This window comes from Falco cherrug, chromosome 2, assembly GCF_023634085.1.
Source record: "Falco cherrug isolate bFalChe1 chromosome 2, bFalChe1.pri, whole genome shotgun sequence".
Taxonomy (NCBI): Eukaryota; Metazoa; Chordata; class Aves; order Falconiformes; family Falconidae; genus Falco; species Falco cherrug.
The window spans coordinates 80,479,049-80,500,752 of record NC_073698.1 but is presented as its reverse complement, the minus strand read 5'-3'; the positions used below and the strand labels follow the sequence as shown (position 1 = coordinate 80,500,752).

At 47.7% G+C, this 21,704-nt stretch overlaps 1 protein-coding gene across 2 annotated transcripts in view; it reads left to right on the top strand.

Annotated features, from left to right (window-relative positions):
- HSF2BP (heat shock transcription factor 2 binding protein) overlaps positions 1-2,660 on the top strand; it is an 85,266-nt gene extending 82,606 nt beyond the window's left edge. The window contains exon 10 of one of the 2 annotated variants that reach the window (XR_008730789.1): positions 1,837-2,660. The gene's annotated coding sequence lies outside the window, so the exon portion shown is untranslated. The remainder of the gene's footprint in view (positions 1-1,836) is intronic. The other variant, XM_055701390.1, reaches the window with a different exon arrangement.
- The last annotated feature ends 19,044 nt before the right edge of the window (positions 2,661-21,704 follow it).

The following is a 21,704-nucleotide window of genomic DNA, read 5'->3' as shown; positions in this document are numbered from 1 at the left end:
CTATTGCGGAGGAAAAGCAGCTTGTATCTTAACACGTTTCTCCTGGCAGTCATTTCAAAGGCTTCTCCTCTGAATCACGGCTGCAGGCACTGCCTACATTTCCTTTTTACAGAAATTGGCAGGTTGAGCTATGCAAAATTCCCTAATCCTGTTTATCTGCTGCCTCCTTCCCAAGAGGCACAAGGCTCCTGTGGCCTCTCCAAGGTTTCCTCTATGCCGTTACCGGAGTTATATTTGCCCGTTTGAAGGCCAAACGCAGGCACGGGGAGAGGAAGGCAACCTGGAGCCCTCGGCGTGTCAGAATTCGGGATTTCAGCATGCAGTAAGGCAGGCAAGTGCCGTGGTACTGTGTCCCTTTAGCCTTTCCTGGAATAATAAACTCCACAGCAAATTACTTGTGTCCAGAGCAGGTGTTTGGCACATAAAAATAATCCATTGCCCAGGGTTACAGGTAGCAAAATGATGACCTTAAGGGTCTTCTCCCTACCACCCTGCGGTCCTGAAGGAGGGTGGGGTGAGGATGCAGGCAGGGGAGCCTGGGTTACCTGTCTTCTGGGCCAAAATCTTGATCTCAGTGCCCTGAGCCACTCAATGAAGGTTGGCTGCTCTGTGCAGCTGAACTTTATAGGCCCAAGGGTAAGGAGAAAATAAATCATCTCTGTCCTTAAACTTTGCACAGTGAAATTCACTAATGTGCTTGCCAAGAAGGAGCATTGGTCTGATCCTTAGAGTTTCTGCTCAAGGCCAGCTGGGCTATACCAGGGTGCCCGTGGGGGATAGAGGACAAACTGGGGAGCTGACCAGCTTCTGAGGTGGGGTGGTGGCAGTGGGACAGGTTGCAAAGGTATGAAGCGAGGTGCTACCAGGGTGAAGGAAGAAGAGCTTGGGCAAGGGTAGCATGAAGGAGGTGGAGAGAGGAAGCATCTCACTTTTGGGGAATGGCCGAAGCCCTGTGCCACCAGGAGTGATGCTCATCTCCTCAGCTGGACCACAGAGTGCTGAACCTCCATGTGGCTGCTGTGGACAAAGGCATGTGAAAGCCCTTGGAGCACTCATGTCTCACCTCTCTTCCCTGCTGGGCCACAGAGGGTCCATGCAGCCATCCCTTACTCCACAATGACTGCGGCAGGAGTCTGGGTGGTGAACTTCGAGGTCCGAATCCTGCTGATGAGGGGTGTGAAGGCTGGTGCACCACCACGGGGCACTCCCGGAACAGGGTTGGTGGCACACACACATGCACATGGTGCTCAGCGAGTGTTAGGGCCAAAATCTTGACTTCGCAACCTTAGTGGTGTTTTAGCAAAGTTTGTGTGTGGGTATTGACTAAGCTGGGATCCTGTCTGGATATGATTCACCTTCCTTCCCCCTCAAGTGAGGTACGTTTGGGAACCTATCACCAGGCTGGCAACAGCTCTGTGAAACACTGGCTGTCTTATTGTGGAACTAGGGAGGCCACCTCAAGTACATTTCTAAAATCAGCCTCTTTCTGTTATTTACGACATTATTTTACGTAAGAAGCATTGCTCGTGAGCCTGTTCTCTAGGATGACATACTGAAGGACCATATGTCATGGTTTGGACTGCCAACACATCAACATTGCAATCGTTTGCAGACTGTTTTGTTTTTCTTTGATTTGGGAATCTGTGTAATTAGCTCCCCAGAACAGCCGGGGAAAGGAAACGCAGTCTGTTATTTAGGCAGAATTAACATCCTTGTTCTCTGTATTGTGATCCCTAGTTTCCTAGTGCTGGTGCCAGAGCAGTGGAGAGATCAGTGCTGAGACATTCATTCCCTGAACATACTTTCATTGCAAAACTATTTCTGCTCCTTTGCTAGGCTATCCCAAGAACCCATGGACTGGGACAAGACATGCTGATGCTGTAATTAGTAAATACCCACTGCAAGTGACAGCTAAAGATTTATAGCTGCCATCAGAGGTTTCAGCAAGAGGAAAAGCACCAAAGCACTTACAGTCACCACCAGCACAACAGTTTTCTGTTGTTTACTGCATTTTTCTCCACCCTCCCAGCAGGGCCCAGCTATCATTTCCTTTGTGCTGCAGATCTGGTAAATAATTCTATACTGACCTGTTGTGGCAGAAGTCATGTATGAATGTGCCGGTGGGGAAAGAGTTATGTTATTTTAGTAGGTTAACAAGCCCGTATAGGCTTCTTTGCTGTCAGCATTTGGCCTTCTACCAAGCATATGATTGTTCTGTTACGCTTTCTGTTCCTATTCCGGTGGTTTATGCAGGTTGGTGTTAGCACTGCCTATAGACAGCCAAAAAGCAGGAGAAGAGCACCCATGCTGAATGGCCTCCCACTCACTTCTAGATGGGTGCCTCACACTTGTCCTTTGGAGGCAGGAAAGAGCTCTGCCCCCTGGTAGAAAGGGCAGGCAGGTGCCTGCAGGTGGGTGGTTAGGGGCTAGAGCAGTGCTCCCCCAACTTTAGCACGAGCACTGACCATACCTGAGGGTATAATCTGAAATCTGTGATGCACATGCACGCAAAAGGAGAGCTTGTTTTGTGCTGTTGCAAGTAGCATGTCTCCCAAACACATTACCAGCGAGGCAACATGTCTAGTGCTTGATTGGCATTGATGCCTAAGATGATATGAGCTCGGCCAGAGATGTTACTGTGTTTGGACACCTCTCTCATCCTCTTTCTTCCTCACCCCTGCAGAGGCATGTGCACACATGGATCCTCTCTTGCTTGGTAAATGGTGAGTTTATACTGGTCTCTCAAATAGGATAAATTCTCTTCTCTGCTCAGCCAGGGCAACTCATATAGGAATGAAATTGTCATTGATATCATTGCCTCTCAGTAAATTTAATCAAAATTGTCCAATAAGTTCAAAAGTTATTAAAGTCAGGGGAAGGGGATCAGAGTGCGTTGTTTCCATAGGAAAACAGGCAGAAAGGGGGGATGTGTATTATAGAAGAAGAATGGAAATTACTATTTGCAGTCTTAGCATGCTATCTCCCTGTCTGTTTTCCTCTCTTCCGCGTGTAAAACAAATATTTTAACTGATTATCATTTCTTTGCATTTACTCTTTCTGCTCCCTTGGCCAGCTCCACAGGCAGCATAGACAGCCTCCTCGGGTCATTTTGAACGCCTTACTCTTCTCAACTGCTCCTCCTTGGGACACCTGGCCTTGCTGTCCTGGGACGGATGTGCTTGGCTCCTTGGCTACAAATGCAGCACAGTTAGAGCAGGAGTAGCTTGCCAGGTACTAACTCATGCCTTGTGGCTCACACTGTGCAAGCCGTGCTCTTCCAGTGACCCTCTTGTCCTGCTGAAAGGCTGTGCAGACCTGTCTGATGGTTTGACATAGTGCTGGGCCTGATAACAGGAGGTGTAGCCAAAGTTAGGTCTGCTGGATGTGCTGGAACGTGTTCCACCCTGGGATCTGCCTGCCTTGGCTGGAGTAGCTGGCCTGTAGCTGACCCTCAAATTTGTGGCATTTCAGCCAGGGGGGTGAATTTTGACAATGCTTCTGTAGATTTAATATCATTTTGGCCTTGCTCCCACTGATGTTGTGGCCATAGCTCTGGATATCAGCTGGTCCCAGCCTCTTCTTTTGCTCATCTTCTTTCTGCTGCGTTTTGCCTTGCTCTCCTCAGCCCTGGCTTGTGGGCTTTGCTTTCTCTGGGGAAAAGCTCAACAAACTGCTTCTGCCTTTGGTTACACCTAGCTCCATTCTTCTCCCTTGCATTACCTAGTCGGGTTCATAATCTTGAGGTGTTTCAAACTTGAAGGTATTTTTTTGTCATTTAGTCCTCTTTCCAGAGGTGTTTTTTGAGAGCTTGAGGCAGTTATCCTTACTGCTTAGTATTAGTCTCTCCCTTGGTCACCAACCCAGTTTTGGTCCATTTCTTTTCCATTTGGCTGCCACTTGACCATACAAAAATATTGGTTAGCTGTAGTGTATAACCATGCAGGAATTTGACTCCTAAAAGGGCTTCAGAGAGAATTGGACTAGAGGTTCATTGGGAACTCAGTTGATCAGTGTAACAGAAACAGGAATTATTTGCTGTGACTTAGCAGATGGCATTGTGTTTATAAATTGGGTGAAAGGCAAGAAAAGCTGGTGATGCACTAATTTGTTTGATCAGAATCTGCTTGGAAGGTAAAGAGGTTTTGGTAAAATTTTTGTGAACAAGGCTGCTATTAACATCTATTTATGGGTCACTGTGACCCTAAAGGTTTCTGATAAGACCTTTGCAAAGTCTTCGTGATTCTGAGAACATACATGTAAATGAATTGATATTTCCCCCAATGATAAAAGGGCAACTCCAACATGTTGCAGAATATTTGCAAATGACTGTAGAAAATTGATATTTGGGGTCATAAAAGGGCATGCTTGAGAGATTGTTTCTGGGGCTTTTCCCAGGGTGAGACTCTTGGTCTGCCAAGCAAAGGAGTCTGTGAGCATGGACCAGATAACAACTCGCTAATAAGGTTTGTCTTGTAAAAAGGGCCCTTTGAGTTAGTGGTTAAAATGCTCTGTCTTCCCTTGACTTCTGCTGGAGGAAGTCTGTGAGTTTCTGTATTAATTTTTATCTGCATGTCAAGAATTTAGCCTAGAAAGCATAACTGGACTGCATTAATTAAGCTTTATCTAATCTCCAGCTAAACCGACAGTCAACAAACAAACAGAACTTTCTCAGGATGGATATGCCTCGCATTTACATGATTCACAGCACAGTTTCACCTTCTGGGCAGAAAGGTGTTCCCCAGGAATTTTGTGGTGCACTTTCTAGGAGGAATGAACCCCCTCCTTACAACTTATTTGTGTCAACCATAAAATCTCCCAGGAAATGTCGGTGCCAGAAGAGGTCTGTTTGGACAGCATGGCATCCTTCAAGCATCCACAGGGTCTGACACATGAAGTAAAGTGCTTATTTTGTATTTTTAAATAAGTGCTTATTTTGTATTTTTGTATTTCCCTCCTTGCTGCATCCACTTGCACAACCTAGTGCCTCTTTGAGGAGGGTTTGGATTTCCATTTCCATCATAACCAAGCTGGAAAATATTACTGAAACCTGTGTCTTCCACAGCGTTGTTCACACAGAATTGTGGGTACATCCCTAGGACTGATCAAGACTGGAGTTTGCTATGTTGCCAGCAACATAAGCCAGACGGGCATTCTGAAATAAAATTGAATGAAAACCAAGAAATGATGTAGTGACTATATATATATATGGTATATGTACAGTGGGTGCCTATGCATGAGTTTCCAAGGGATATCAGGCTGCTAACACAATTGTTTTAGTTTAAAGCTAAACCCACTATGACATTATGTTTTCACAACAGGGTTCTTAGGCTTTTTTTCTCTCTGAGGCAATCTCACTGTTATTCACATCTAAACATGAATATCCCATTCCAGCCTGAATTTAATTCAGAGGGAGAGTTGTGAAAGATCTGGTTAACTCAGGTCTTCTCATTGTCTCTGAGTTTCAGTGAGGCAAAGGCACCTGGTCTTCCCCTGGCTCTAGAACTAGAACCGAGCAGCCCTGCTCCAGGAAGAGGGACAGAGAGAAAATTAAATAAAAGAAATGTGCACTAGTAAGGCCCATGGGTGCTAAGAGAGCTATGAGGGAACCTGAAACCATAAATGAAAATTTCTTCCAGGCTCAGCAGGAGGTACATCATCTCCTTTCAATGTGTTTTCACCCTTGAAACCTTCCATGGGAAGAAATGCAAAAGGGAAAACCTTTTCACTTGCACATGATAGGATGCCAGCAAGTGGCAGCAGCTCCCTGCCTGACAAAGAGACTGTCCACATGTCACATCAGCTGCCTGCTCTGTTGTTTATCGGAAAAACCAGTGAGACAAAACAATGTAGACATCACAAGCTTTTCTGACACTGCTGGAGTAGCTTAGCCTGGGAATGACTTGAGGGGCTGCAAGAGGTGAACTGGAAGCTAGGGGAAGAGTCCTGCTCCCATCCCATTTTGGAGAGATCCAAGAGGGCCCAGCAGCATGGAGGAAAGGAGAAATGTGGGGTTTAGGAAATAAGGAATTCCTTTTTTTTGCAGGAGGAGCTCCCATTGCTATTCTGGTTTTTGTGTCTTCAATCATCAAATGCAGCTTTTGTCTTTTGATAGAGCAAGGAGGAAAGCATTGTACAATAGCTGTTCTGACAGCCCGGCACACCCCGCTTCAGTGCTTTAAAGCTTTCTTTGTGCTGAATTTGTTCTTATAGTGCTAATGACCAGGTTGCCATAAATAGGCACTAAATAGGTCTGGATACAGTAAAGAAAAGTAAAGGTCAATGTTAGCTCTTACTTTGTATTTTAGATTTCTCTATCAAAGAACTTCACAAGGAAGGGGAAGGTGCATTTTCAACTTGGGCTTCCTTTTAGATACAGAAGAGGAAACTGAGGCATGAAAAGGTTGCTTCTCAGAGCAGAATAGGGATGAGAATGGATGTGGACTCTGCCTGACGTCCTGCAGGGTTTCTGCTAAACAGCAGGTCATCACCGTACAGGTCAAAATTAACTCCCCATTGAAACCAAAGGTAAAACTGCTGTTGACTTCAATAGAGGCAGGACTTCACCTGAAGTCCTAGAGCAGCCCAAGCAGTCTAAGCGTTGAGCCAAGTATCAGTCTTGATGTCCAGTATGGGGAAGGCAGATGTATTTTGGGTGCTGGGGTGCAGGTGCTTTACTGGCCACAGTGGCTGCATGAAGAAAGATGAAAGGGGATGTGGAAGGTGGTTGTGTGTGAAAGTAGAGGCTAGATCGTGTGGCCCTTATAGAGCTGGTATCTCATTTTAGCATCCCAGCATCTGACAATGTGTCTCCTTGATGGCTTGGTCACTCACTGAGCCTGGCACTCTGCCAGAGCATCACCCTTTGCATGGGTGCCAAATGGGTGAGAAACATGCCCTTGTAAGAAGTGTCCTCCCTCTCTGCCTCACTGACTAACAGATGCACATGACTGTGTTGCACCTTGTGTGGGGAAGCAAACCATGGGTCATTTGTAAAGGTGGGCAGTATGGGTGGTTTAGTGGCTACATTTCCTTTACCTGCCCTAAGGCAGGCTTTGAGTGTTACAGCTTGAGCACTGAACCACACCACTCCGTGAATGTACCAGACCTCATGGTTAGCCACAAAAGCCCTGTTATGTCCCAAAAACTAGGCGAATCTAGAATGTGTTCTCTTTCCAACCTGCTGCAGCAGCGAGACCATCAGGTCTACAAGCATCCAAGCTGGTAGGCATTTTAATAAATGGGGATAAGCCAGAGCCTAGCTTGGATGCAATCCCTTAGTAAGACTCTGATGGTACAAAACTAACAAATTAAGCAGGGTGGAGTCCCTTTAAGGGGGAATATATAATGCTGTGTACCGGTGGTCGGATGGGTAGGAGAGGGAGGCACAGTGTGGCACCACCGGGGGACATGTGCTCAGCTCCCGGTGGCCATCACTGCTGCGGGTGCTACAGGGTGCCTGGATACCTCATGCAAAATCAAGCACAGTTCCTGCCTAAGAAGGTTGGTTTTCACTTCAAGATTGTGCGAGACCATTCTGGGTTCACAATGCTGGCCCACACCCCACAGCCACACTTTGGGGACCACATTGCCCACCATTCCCCAGGGGTTTGTGGGGCTGGGCAGAAACCAGCCTGGCTGCTGTTGCAAAGGGGTTAATGGATGGGCAAGGGATGGAGCCATCTCATGGAGAGCTGGTGCCTGCAAGGGCACAGATCGCTGCTTTATGACACGGTGGCACACAGTAATTTGTACCAGGTAAGGAAGACACAGATGTGACTGGTTATATCCACAGGCGCATTGCCAGACATTGCCGGTATCTGCCAGCTCCTGTGGGTTTACATTTAGCTTGCAGCAGCTTAGGAAATACTGCAAAAGGAAGCAAGAAAGGAAGAAGTTGTCCTGCAAGGGAGTCCGTCAGCTGCAGTTGTCCTAAGAGGGTCGAGTTCATTCCTGGGCAGCTCTCGGCAGCCACTTCAGTTCACGTAGGTCTGGTGTTTGTGAAACACCCTGTACCGGTGACCAGACCCAGAGTGACCTGGTCCTCTTCTCTTTCTAGAATCAAGCCCTCCCTTTCGACTCCTTTATTTTTCGCTACTGCCTGTGCTTGCTCAGAACTTCCCTGCTAGGGATCAGCTGCTGTCAGGGGCTTGGGTGGCATTTGCCCACAGCCCTGCGGGAAGCTGAGCATGAGCAGGCATTTTCCAGAACAAGGCAGCCAGTGCCGGGTATAGAAACTGCTTTCCAAGTGGGGCAGGCTGGGTTGGAGCCCAGCATATGACCTTTTCTGCATGGCATGCTCCCATGTAATGTGACCTGATGTCATTCTGCTGGCACGAGGTGTTGCGACAGGGCTTGCTGGCCTTTGCATCATGCAGGCAGGACATTGCATTCCTCCCCTTGATTGAGGGACCACTGGTAAACCACACAGGATGCCAACCGAATTTTGCTATTTTTCATTTTATGTTGCTTAGGATGAAAGTATTTGACCTTAAATTACTCTTCTTTTTGAAAAGGCAGCTTGTTTTATAGGAAAGAGGATTTGATTCTTAGGTTTTGGAGAAAATCTGATATGAATCTGCCCATTGTTTGATGCTGCCCATCCTTCCCATCCAAACAAGGAAACTACTGTAGTGGCTGGCATTAGGCGTCTGTCATTCAGGTAGGGAGTCTGAACCGTGCTCTCTGCTCTCTGCCTGTTTCAAGCAGCAATCCAGGAGCCGGGATACTTCTGTTTGTAGTGCAATGCAGGCTGTGTACCCACTGTAAATTAAGTTTACCGCACACAGGTAAACAGCTCTGTTCTTTAACACAACAGCTCAAGTGGGAGACAAGTGTGAAGTGCTTGCGTTGAGATGAGATCACTTCTTTTACACTATCTCACTTCATCCTAATCCTAATCATCCTGGTTTGAGCCTGCTAGTCTGTGGAGAGGGTGAAACGCAGAGGTAGAAAAATCAGCTCTGACTTCCATTGCAAAAATCAGCTCCCTGGCTTCCCATCTTCAGCAGACTTCTTGCTACCTGTGCAAAATGTAACATATCTTCCTCCCAATTCCTCTACCTGCACTGTGGACTGTAACACGACAGGTTTCTTTTGCTTTGGGCATTACAGAAACAAGATGGAAATGACAGGGATCTTTGATAGAAACGTAAAGATGGGAATATCCAGAAAAGGGACAGAGTAAGTTAAAATTCAAAACCGCCTTCCAGAGAATTGCACTTAAGAATTTAGAATTTGTAGTTGTTCCAGTCAAAGATAAGTTTGTGGGCTCAATAAAAAAGAAAAATAGGGGCCAGCTGAATAAAATAACATGACTTTTGGAATCTGGATGGTCAAATGATAGTATTCAGTGTTAGTATTCTGATCTAAAAGAAATCAAGTAATAAAATGCTCTTTTTACTTAGATGGATGATTTCTACTATTTACATGTCTTACTTTTCAAAGTCAGCACAACTGTTGGGAAAACAATTGTATTTTTTAATTTTTGCTTCACATCGTGTAAATTCTATCATCTGCAGCTTTTTAGTTATTGGTGCCAATGATGGATCTGTAAGCAACCTGGCTTGAATCTGGGAATGCAGGCAGAATTTGCAACAGTAGCACTTTAGAAGACCTTCCTTATGACCTGATGCAATTAGCCATGGTCTCACTGAGAGACTTACTGTGCACATAGCATCCCCTCTGAGTACAGCTGCAATGAAGAAGCAGAAATTTCTGAGACAGCACAAACTTACAAACCCTTCCACAAAATTATCAAATGACAGCAGGTTGAAAGTATGTAATGAGAAGCACGGGTTCACTGACTAAGCATCCCTAAAGGGACTGATGCTTAATCCTTTCATAGATGGTGCCCTCTCACCCCGCTCTGAAGGAGGAGGAGGCAAATGTGCTCTAGAGAAATGACATAATTAAGAGTAAGGTTGATCTACTGCTAAATGTGAGTAATATGGAGTCTGCCTTCTTACTGACCTGCCTAAGGCAGGCCAGTCTATCAATCAGGGCACTCCACATAGCCCTTGATTTGTCCCTGCTTCCTTGTCCCCACTCCTCTCTTTTGGGAGGGCAGCAAGGGCTTCTACTTAGCACGTGGCAGTAAAAGCTCACAGTTTCAAGGCAGTAGGGGCTGATAATCTCAAGTGTTGCTTTGGGTCCCATGCCAGCTCTGCACTCCTCTGTTCTTACACACACTGAGAGGTCTTAGGAGATACCTTCACTTCCATATAGCTGCAATACTGAAGTCAACTCTAAAAAAACAATCAGAGTAAGGAGTTAGAAGAGAAGTTTGTTGTAAATCACTGCACAAACTATTGTCCACTTGGATGCAACAACCAATTCCTGCTGCTAGAGAGAGTACTAGGTACAGCCTAGGCTGAAAGGGATGCAGCATAGCTAGATACAGGAAGACTAAAGCCATCGTTGGTCATCTTTGTAAATCTTTCCTTGGAAGAAATCGTGGGAGTAAGAATTAAGTTCCTGTGCACATGCAAGCCCATTTCCCTCATGGTTAGCAGCTCTGGCTATCACAACTCTGCAGCAGGACATGCATGTGAGTATATAAAGGTAACCCTGAAGGCTTGCCATCTAGACAGCACATGCACAGATAGCAGGGAAGAGGGGACAGTATGAGTACCAAAGTCCTGCACAGGTTTGTACAATCCATGCTAAGAAGCTTCTGTTAGTGTTTCACTGATATTTCTATCCAGGCTAGGTCGTGCGTGTGCCTCCATACCATCACACCGCCAGACTGCACTTACAGGCATCACCCTGGTATCTCCCTGGAATCTCCCTGGCATCACCTCTGCATCACCCCTACATCACCCTGGCATCCCAGGGACTGCAGATGACTGCGTTATCTCTCTGACTGCTGGGAACGTCCTGAGAGCTGAACAACTGGCAGCTGGTTTGGGATACTGTGAATTCCTCGTGCTAATGGCCTTTTCTGCCTCCCCCCTGCCCTGCCTCCCCCCTGCCACTGCCCTCTGTGCTCTTGCTCTGCGGCAAGGGGGCTACATAGCAGAGGAGGCATCATACAGATTTGTCTGGTGGTTTGTAATCAGAGGGGTGTGATGACCTCTCACATTCATCAGATGCTTGTTTTCAGCCTGGACCCATCTGTGATAATTTTTTTTTTCTTCCCTCCCTCTGTTCAGCTCAAGCTGCTTCGGGAGAAGTGGCACGTAGGCACATACGTCCCTGCACACACTATACTTGTATAAACTCCATCAGGAAGTCATCTGGCCAAACTTTCCAGAGCTCTGCTTTTAACTCTTCCCTAGGCAGGGTGTACTGGCAGCCTGGGGATTTTCAGGGAGCGTGAACATGTGCATTCATCCTCCTGTTCTGTTTATTGATTCCCACCACTCGCCTTCCTACAAGCCCCGAGCATGTGGCTGTGCAGCTTTTGCACCCATCCTACTCTGAGTTCCCATCAGAAAGAAGTCCCCTTCAGCTGCACACATGCGCACATCCACCCACAGGCACACACAGGGTTTTGCAGTAAAATGCTACCTTGGTTTTCCTGGGGAATGAAGCTGCAAAAGCCGATCACCAAAAAGTGCCACAGCAGAGACTGCCCTGGTGGGGCGGGAGGAAGCGCTGGTGAGGCAAGGCTGTTGGTGGGGGCAATTCTCCCTTGCGGTTGTTATTTCAGAAGTGTGTCCTTACCAGTCTTACAAGTAGCAAAGGAAGTTCTCACCGCCCTTCAAGTTTGCTGTGGTCAGGGAAAGATAAAAAAAACAGAACGCCAATCCCTTCGTAACTGACCCTGTCTTCATGGAAGATGTGTCTCACTCTATGTCCCACTGCACAGAGGCACGATTACACACCCACATAGGCACATCAGCGTGCACACAGACATTTCAAAGGGCTGAGAAAAACCCCGTGAGACTGTTCACGTAAGAGAAAGGCTGCTCTTCCTCCCTGTGACATGTATGGATTACTAGTTCTCCCTGCAAAATAAGTTATCCCATTTTGTTGGTGCCTGTTAACTGCCCATTGCCAGTTTTCAATAGCTCTTACAAGATTTGGGGGCCCATTGCACAGGAGTGAATAAACAGATTTGCTGAAAATGTTATCCTCCGTAAGCAGGGATGGAGCAGGGATGGAGCAGGGATGTCTGAGCCCATTTGCTGTTTGGCCAATGGTGCTGACCTTTTTTGCTCCAGCTTACCTTGGTGTGAATATGTAACATGTCACACCAGCAGATCTCTGCTGGAGAGGTACCACCAATGGTAATGGTGTCTCTCTTGACTTACATCTCTGCAAAACAGCCCAGAATTTAACTGTTTATCCATGAAGCTGTTCACAGACATTCATCCCTGGTTTAGTGTGTATTCATTAATCTTGCCTAGCATTACAAAACCATGACATGGGGAAATAGATTCGGCATACAGGTCTTCTGGTCACACAGGTGTAAATCAGAAGAAGTAACTCCATTCAAGTTAATTCAGTTAGCCTGATATTAATTTTGCCTTCTCTATCAGATTTACAGGCATCTGTCTGAGATAGAGGGGGGTGCGTTTGCACTCAGCCTTGCTCAGACAGCTGTGGTATGGAAGGGATTCAACTGCCAGAAGTTCCTGAAAATCCAGGGATTACTTTTACAGCAGACTTATCCACTGCAGAGATGTTTCTCCTCTCAAACAGCTGTTTGTGCACTGTAAACAGCAAAGGAGCCTCTGTTTCTGTCAGACTCCGACTGAAGTTCATGAGTTGCAAACCACGACTGCTCAACGATTGGAGCTGGAGGTCTTAATGGTGTTCCCCATCGCCTCCTCTCCTGCAGTGAGAGGAATCAGTCAAGCTCTCATGATCCCTCAAGGAGGTGGAGAATCTCTGAGAGCTGGGGAACATGCAGGCTTTTGACCATGCATGGTGTTTTCCTTTTCTCTTGATTTGTTTCTTCAGTTCTTTTGTTGACATGGGTTATTCCTCTGTGCCCTCAACTGGAGGATTGTAAGTGTAACTTTTGCCCCAAAATCTAGACTCAGTTCCCCCATCCTGACAATTCATTGTAGCCTGAGCTTTTGCATGGTGAGTGGGGCATATGCAGAGAGGTAGCCTTACAGAAGGGGTTCTCTGTGCATCTCAGTATTATGGTTAAGAGGCCTGGGATGGCATTCAACATCAAATAGTGTTTCTCTGTGCACATAATTCCCATCAGGGCATTAAAGAAGGAAGCTACCCCTTGTCCTGCTCAGTTCTTTGGTCTTCTGCCTCTCAGTGGCAGAAGACAGTGGGTTTCCTCAGAATGAACTGACCACAGAGACCCAGCTCCATGCATGCTGGTGTGAAGGTGGGCTTGCTCCATCTTTGCCAAGCGCTTCCCCAGCCTGGCTGGGGCTCTGCTTACTGAGGCTGTCCCCCTCAAACAGCAGTGGCAGATGGGGACTTGTCTCCTAAGGCACCTTACTGGTACTGCTGTGACACCACATAGCACTTGGACCTTTCTCCTGGGGGCAGTGGAGGGAAGGGAGGTGTAGCCTCCCTGGCACACAAACACCTGTAACACACTAGGAATGGTTGATGTTGTTCACCAAGGCCCTAACTGTTGCCTGATGGGCCAGAGCAAAGAAACTATTGAATGCCTAAATCATAACGCTTCCCGCCACCACCTTAGGTAAGCCAACACTTGTCCGCTAACAAGCCAAAGGTAGCAGAGGTTCACCTTCCAATTTTAATGGGCTTCAAATTAATTATGAATAAGTACTGAGTGTTGTTATCAAAATGTCCAGCAAAAGAGACAGCCTGGTACCCTTTGGGGAACTGGAGAAGCACTGAGAGTTGACAAGGGCACCTTGTGCGTCCCTTGTGCAGACCACCACCCAGGCAGCTCCAGGCTCTGATTTGCTTTACCCGTCTCAGAAGTCCCCATGATAGATCAGCACAAAGATAAATCCCTTCTTGCCAAGCTTTAAACACAACTCTAAAGCAGGAAGAAACTGGCTTATTTCTGCCTGGAACCCTATGTAAACTCATCCTTACGCTGCAGACCTCAGGGCAGGCTTCCAGAGAGGTCCTGTGCAGCTGCCGGATTTTGTGTGCAGAGTAACCTTACAGGCAGACTGGAGAGAAGGTATCCTTGTAGGTGCATTTCCACCTCCGTGACAGAGCCTTTGGGATTAAGTGTCCGTTATTTGGGAAGTGAAAAGATGTACAGTGCTGTGCTCAGTCCTGACCTTGCTATAACCTTTGGAGAAATATCAAAGATTCTCTCTAACCATGTACAGTGTAAACAGAGCGTAACAAAATTAGAAAGGAATCTGATAGATAGCCCCAAAGATAAATGCCACTCTGGGCAATATTGCTTTAAACTGTTGACAGAAGCACCATTCAGAGAGGAACTGTGAGATTTAAGTGCTTCTCTGCTCCTGGGTGGGATAAGGTGTCATGTAAAATGCGTTTTGTGTTTTTGTTTCATCTCCCTCTCTCCACTCTTCTCCAATGAGAGCAGACGTGCCGAAAGCATTAAAAACAGACTGCGGTGACTTTGCTGCACTAACATATCTCCACATCAAAGGCATTGCTGAAATCTATTGATTCTGGCAAAATTGCAGAAACCAGTGGTGTTTTCAGTGAGAAATCATGCACTTCTCAGTTGATTTGGGGAAAGAAAAAAAAAAAAAAAAAGAAAAAAGTTCCACTGTGTGAAATATTCACCCTACAGAGAAGCTGATAAACTGCAAAATGTTTCAGCTGTCTCCCTCAGTGCCAGGAAATACTCAAGGATGCATTTATTGACAGACAGCAGAGCTTTGGCTTACATGGTGTTACAAAAATCTGGCCTATTTAAGTTTTGTTTTCACTGTTTGTGAATAACATGTGACAGTTCTTATCTGACCTATTGTTTACTTTCTATTTCTGAAGGGAATGCACCCTATGTCAGTCAACACTGTTGGCAGACAGCCCCATGACTTAACTCAAAAAGCCCAGAGATTATCAATGACACCAGGTCAGAACCACAGGGCAGGTTGCTGCTACGCTTTGGGAATGGTCCAGGCAGATTCACCTCCAGTGTAGGTATACCTTAATTGCAGTCTCACTGGAAAAATCTACTTTTGGTCAAAATATCCACCAGCTGTTTTGACCAAAAGCACATTTCCTTTGAATTTTGCCTTATAGATATGAAACCACTGGATTTGTATATCCCTTTAATTGAAGCTACTCAGTTTCTACTGAAAAGGTCTCTGTGCTGTAAGACCTGTATTAACCTTGTGATTCAGAGCAAAATCTGAAAAAGATGTATATCAAACCGCATAGTGGGAAGAAACATTTTGCCTTTCTCTGTTTTCAGGGCTTTAGTATTTGTAGGACTCTGACTGTTTGCATCCTGCACATGAGGGGCTTCCAAAATGTAAAAGCATTAAGGTGTTTTCAAAAGGTGTCTGTATGCAGGTAGAGGGTGTAAGTAATGCAGACCATGCCTATAGTACAGACCTGTCAGTTTAAGCTGGAGTATAAAGAGGTGTGATTCTTACCAGGACAGTTTTCAAACTCCCTAAGCAAAAGTACAGTGACCCCCAATTTGCTGCCATAGTTCACTTGGCTTTGCTCAGGGAGATGCATCTGGCTCTAATATGTTGACCCAAAGCACAGTGCAAACCATGTGCCTTGCCAGTATTGTTGAACTCAGGTTGGTGAAATGCTCCCATTGCAGATATGGCCTCGTATAACGGCTGCATATACACTGTTAAAAGTCGCTCCTAGAGTCACTGTGCCAGAGGAGCCTTTTCCTTAGAAACATCCTAATTGGGGTCTTCCCATTCCCAGCCAGTGATCTCCGTTGATCAGTAACACTGTCAGAGAACCTCCTCTCCCTTGCGCTCACTGTGCTCTTCAAACACAGCTTCTAAACACAAGCCAGCACCCGCAGTTCTCAGGTGTGGGATCTGCTGGTGGCACTGCTCTTGCTGCCAGCCACTGCTTGTCCTGGGCGGTGGTCTCACTCTGCTTACCAAGGTGATGGTGCCATCTCCTACTGCCTTGCCCACCACCCTAGTCTTGACCTATAGGACCAGCCTGATTTCCTCAGGGGAAAAGCATCAGCCTGGCCATCTAATTATAGTGAGATGGAAAAAAGTCCACTAAAGGATGAGGATAAGTTTTCCAATATGTAGCACAACAGTAATCAATACTTGCATCAATACTTAATTTATCTATGTCAAATGGAACAGCTTCAGCAGGAGGAAATGAGATCATCTCTTCTGGCCCTGCATGCTATGCAGTGTCAGATGGGATGGGAAATGTGGGTTTAAATCCATTTACTCAGAGGTCTTAATTCTCAAACCCTTGGATACAAGGGTGCTGCTGCCAGGAAGACTTTGGCAGGATGGACCCACCTCATCAACAGAAGAAATATCTTCATCTTTCTGCAAACCCAACCGCAGACCCTTAACCCCTAAGTGGAAACCCACTGGGATCAGCATGAGTCTGCTTTGATCTTGGGGAACTTTTCAGCTGGCCTCTGATGAAAGGCATCTACCTCATAGCTACTGAGTCAAGCCCCCAGAGGACCCTTGTTGCTTCTTATAAAGAGCTGCAGTTTCAGTAGGAGACTGCAGCATTACCCAAATACCAGCCCCCATGAATATGTACTCCCTTGCCATGCAGCAGCTGTTCAGCCAAGGTATTTGCAATGTTCCTATGAGATACTAATTTTTGGGTACCTCCCCACAGGGACATCAATGGTGTGACTCAGTGACATGGAAAGCTTGCTGGGAAGTGGGGGAGAGTTGTCTGCCACGCACAAGTGGTGACATAAGTGGTGGGCAAGAAAAAAACAACTACTCCTCTGTTGCAACAGGAGCTGAAGGTTTCAGCTCTCCATGAACGGTTCCCCTAACAGTGACTAAGCTGTTCCCTCCATCCAGCTAACGGAGAGACCGTGCTATGCGCTGTGTTCCTGTTCCTGAAACCAGCTGGCTCCAGGTCATCCCATTTCAAGGCTTCTCAGAAGGGATCTCTCTGTGTGCTGGTTTCGTGAAATATGCCGAATGCAAATTAAGTTAGATTTCAATTGCTCTTTCCTTTCTCACGAAGCACTTTCCATAGGATCCACAGCCTCTTGGTTTAGCTAACAGAAATGTAAGCTTGTCTTGCTCTTCTGTCATAGCCTGAGTCTTGCTCCTGAACTGTGGTGTGTCTTATTACCCCTTTGCCTGCAATACGAGATCACTATGACCATTTCCAGGACCCTCTTGATTTTCACAGGGGCCTGTCCACACAGAAAATATATCTGGTACTAGTGACAGCTGTGAATTTAAAGCACAGTATCTCCTTCTATTTGCCTCAACTGAAACGGATGAACTGAGTCACCTGTGTACTCTGGGACAGGGGTGCTGGCGCACAGGCTCGTCCAGGAAAAGTTATCCCCCAATAGTTCCAGGAGTCACTGAGGGCAAACTGAAGACCCCGAATCGGTCCTAGTGGTCTATGTGGATTCAACAAACACCCCAGACTGCAGGGACAGCTACCAAACTAAGTGACAACCCTTCTTCAAGGGCTTGTGTTCCTGTTCACCGTGGTCCCTGTTCACGACTGCTGTGGGTTGTTAGATGCTACCCTGAATGCCTGTAATAGGACTATCTTGTTATCTGATAAATGGTGTTCAGCACTTCAATAACTGCCTCCCACTGTCCAAGCAACCGGGCAGGCAGGCTGGTGCTTTTTGGGGAGAGAACAAGAGAACAAACATGCCAAACATTCATCAGATAGCTGAGTGCATTACCGGAAGGGGCTCAGACATTGTCATGATAAGTAAATACAACAGTCTACTCAGAACACAATAGAGGCTTCAGTTTATTCCTAAATTATTAATCTTCCCTGAGGAGCGGCTTTATACTGCTGACTTGGGCACTGTGGGAGCATGGCCTCTTCCCAGGGAGGGTGGCGGACTCCTCCCCTCGGTATCTCCTGGTGGGATCACAGTGAAACTTGGCCCATTCCAGCCGGGTTATCTGAGGGGGCAGGACATGACCTTCAGTGCTGGCTGGGAGAGGACATCTCCAGCATGGGTGGCAGCCACACTTTCTACCATGGGTGGTAAATGCCCTCTCCCCTGGATAGTGGGCTGGCAGCACCTTTCCCAATGAAAAATAACATAGTTGACTACCGTAGGATTTGTGAGGGAGCTTTTCATAACCACTTTTTCAACTCTCTGTTGCCTGCTACCTACATGGGGGGATGACAAGTCAGGACTTGGGCTCCTTAGCTCCACAGACCACGTTTCTGCTGCAGGCTGTAGAGTGATACCCCTTATAGGCTTTTAAAAGCATTTCAGTTCAGTCTCACTGGAGCCTGCTGAACATCTCAGAGCACACGAGTGAGGAGGCAAGCTGTGGGACACTGTGCATGGTGGCCTGCGCAGACTGCAAGGGGGACAGGAGGTGTGAGGGAGCTCCTATACCTTTGAGCCTGAGGTGGCACTCTGTGGGAGAAGTGAGCTTACAGCTGAAAGAAAAGGGTAGCTGCATGCATGACTTATATACATACACACGGCATGTATATGGTTGTGCTTGTGGTATGTCTGTAAAAGTGAAAGGATTCTTCCAGAAGAAGAATCCATGAAATCCTCTCTCCACTGAGGCAGCCAGCGATCCTTCAGGAGGAAACAGAAAAGGCGGGATGGTTTGCTAGCACGGAGCTGCAAGAGAGGGCAGGGACTGAGAAACAAAGAACTGCAGTCACACGGGGACATTTTTGTCAGAGGTATTCATAGCAATAGCTGCTGCCTGTCACTGAACTATTTTTCCCCTTTGCTCACTGGATTATGTTAAATAGGCCAAGGCTGCATCACCCCCCTTTGACAGACAGCATCGGAGGTGCTTTGGAGCTTGTGGGGGTCACCAGCAGCTCTCAGAAGTCAGCCTTTTGAAGAAGTTCAACCCCCGGCTGTTTTCCAGGCAATCCAGCTACCTCCACCCTCACGTAGGAGCTGTGCCTCTCCCCAGGGAAGCCAGCACAGCCACCCCCAGGGCACCCCAGGCCTGGGTGCTGGGCTCGGGCCAGGCACATGTCTGCTGAGGGAGAGGGAACGACACAAATTGGTCACAGCAGGAGGATGCCCTCTGACGGGTCCTGCCGCTCATTGTGGCTGTGAAGGGGTCCCGGCTCGGCTGCTGGAAAAAAGGGTGTTACGAGAGAAAGTTCCTCTGTGCTTTGGGAAATCATCACTAAAGCCACCAGTGAGTAAATGGCATCTTAAAATGTCTCTCTTCCACCATGAGAAACAGTGGCAGCCACAGCCTGGTAAGAGGGAGGGAGAAATAAGTGCATCCCAACAGACAGGACCTGGGATGAGCTAGAGAGAGTGGGGGGAAGAAAAGAGATGGGGAGCAGGTAATGACACAGCCTCTACCCTGTTCCGCTTCTCCTTTTTTCAGTTGTGTGGCAATGCCATTCATTAGGAAACATGAATCAATGACATTTCCCTGCTGCGTGCTCCCCAGGGAGCCATTGCAGCGTTGCAGTTCTCCATGAGACCTCCTATTTCTCAACTGGCATCTCCCCACTCCCGCATTCGCGTGTGCTGAGGGTGGCGATGGAGTGACCAAGCACTCGCCCTGATGCTGGTTGCTCCCCTGGCCGTAGGCTGACCCCTGGGGTTTTCTAACAAACCTTTTGTCAGACGTCAGCAGGAGCAAGGATTGGCATGAAGACAGTGCTGCAATACGGGAAGTCGTTGCGCTTGTGCATCTTGCCCGGTAAAGGTGGAGAAGGTGGCCCTGGCATTTATGGCATTTCAAAGGCATGTGTGGTTTCAGCGCTGCCTGACAGTCTAAGAGTTGTCGCTGCCATAAAACTGCCGGCAGCTGCAGCTTGTTTGCTTCACCTGAGTTGTGCCTCATCACATCACCTCAGCTGCAAGGAGTGAGGCTTTATTCCTGCTCCCAGGAGGCACTGCTTTCTTCTGGCTCAACAGCTTCCTGGGAAAGGCTGATTTATGCTGACCCCAGCCATGCATGGCAGAGCGTGGATGCTATTGCGTCTGGAGACCTGTCACAAGTTTGGCTCCTCGCTTCGATGCACTGCAAAAGCTTCAGCTGCGGTGATTTTGCAGCAAGGGACTGAGTCACCAGCGTGGCCTCTGAACCTGGCTGTCTCACCCGGACATGGCGGGCCACAGCAAAATGTCACATAAGACATTTTGTAGTAGATAGAGGGGTCGTCCTCCTTGAGCACTTTCCAAATATGAGGATGCCCCAGGCAGATCGGGCACTAGCTTTGAAGGTGAGCGACAGTCCCACAGAAGAAGGGAAAACATAGCCAAGGGTATTGATTTCAAGAGCAAATGGCACAAAACTCGTGGGGAAAAAGGATCGAGCCCCTCTGGAGCCATCGGCTCACTTCTAACACCCTTGAGGGCAAGCAAGCCCCAGAAGAAGATGCTCCCTGTCATGCTCCCAGTCCCCACGACTCCCACTGCTTCATTGGTGGGTAGAAATGCCACCCCACTTGGTGCCACCTCCAGGAGCCCCTGGGACCCCAGCAGAGCCAGCCGCAGCTGCAGCCACCAGCCCTGTGGTGCCACAGGACCATCCCCATGGGTCATACCCTCACGCGGCACTAGGGCCCCACAGAGTCTGGTGTGGCCATTGAGGCTGCTGGAAAATGAAATTTCAGTCCTGCTGGCAGCCTTCCAATTTCAACATTTTTTCTTTCTTTCTTGAAAGAAGGCAAAGGAGGGAAGCAAGGCTGGAGGGGTCAAAACAGCGGCAGGAAGAGCTCAGACCAAGAGGTTCTGACACTTTGTTTTTGCTCAGGCTTCTCAGAAGTGCTTGTTTGGGAATGGGGCATTTAAAAATGTCCTGCTTAGATGGAAAATGCCTTATCTAGTAATAATAATTAACCTCCTCATCTAAGACACCTACAAAAATGTCACTTGCTTCCTTCCGCGCAGCTGACGAACGACACCATCCAGCCCTGCGGCTGCGTGCTGGCTGCTCTGTCTCCTGCCATGGGCACTGGCTGCATGGTGGGCACAGGCTCAGTCCTCTGCAGCCTGGGATGGCAGCAGGGGTCCCTGTGGGTGGTCCTGCTCCTCACACCAGGCAACTAAGGGGATGGGTGCTGCCAGGGGCCTGGGGTGGTGCAGAGCTTTCTGCTGCCTCTGGCTCACCATCTGACTGAGTGTTTTGACCATATCAGTCTGCAGAGCACAGGGGGGCTTCAGTTAAAGGCCACTGATATTTCTATTGATCGCAGTCACTGCAGCCTGCTCCATGTCCATCTCCATCTTCATCTCCAAGGCCAGTCCCTTCCTTCCTCCCAGGAACACAGCCATGTCCCCTGCTTCCTTTGAGTGCCACCCCTCAGGGATGGGGCTGCAAATTGACTGTCATCTCTCATCAGTGCAACAACTGCCATAGTCCTTTGGTTGCCTGTCCTCAGCTTGCTGGCGGTCCTCCTCTCACAGCTCTGTCTGCTGGGATTCAAAGAAAGCTGTAGCTAGTGATGGACAGCACAGCCATCTCTTCTAGCCAGGAACCATTACATCAGCAGGTCACCCAGATAGGCAGGGGGACTGGCCAGGCTTGGGAAGGGTCTGATCCATGTGTGTGAGCATGGCATGGTCCCTGCTGATGGGAATAATAAAGGACTTTCTGCAATTACCCACATGTTTCAGAAGTCAAGATTTCAAAGCAGCAATCAAGCCCTAATTGATTAAATGCTCACCACATTCCTGGGACTGAGCTGCCCCTCAGATA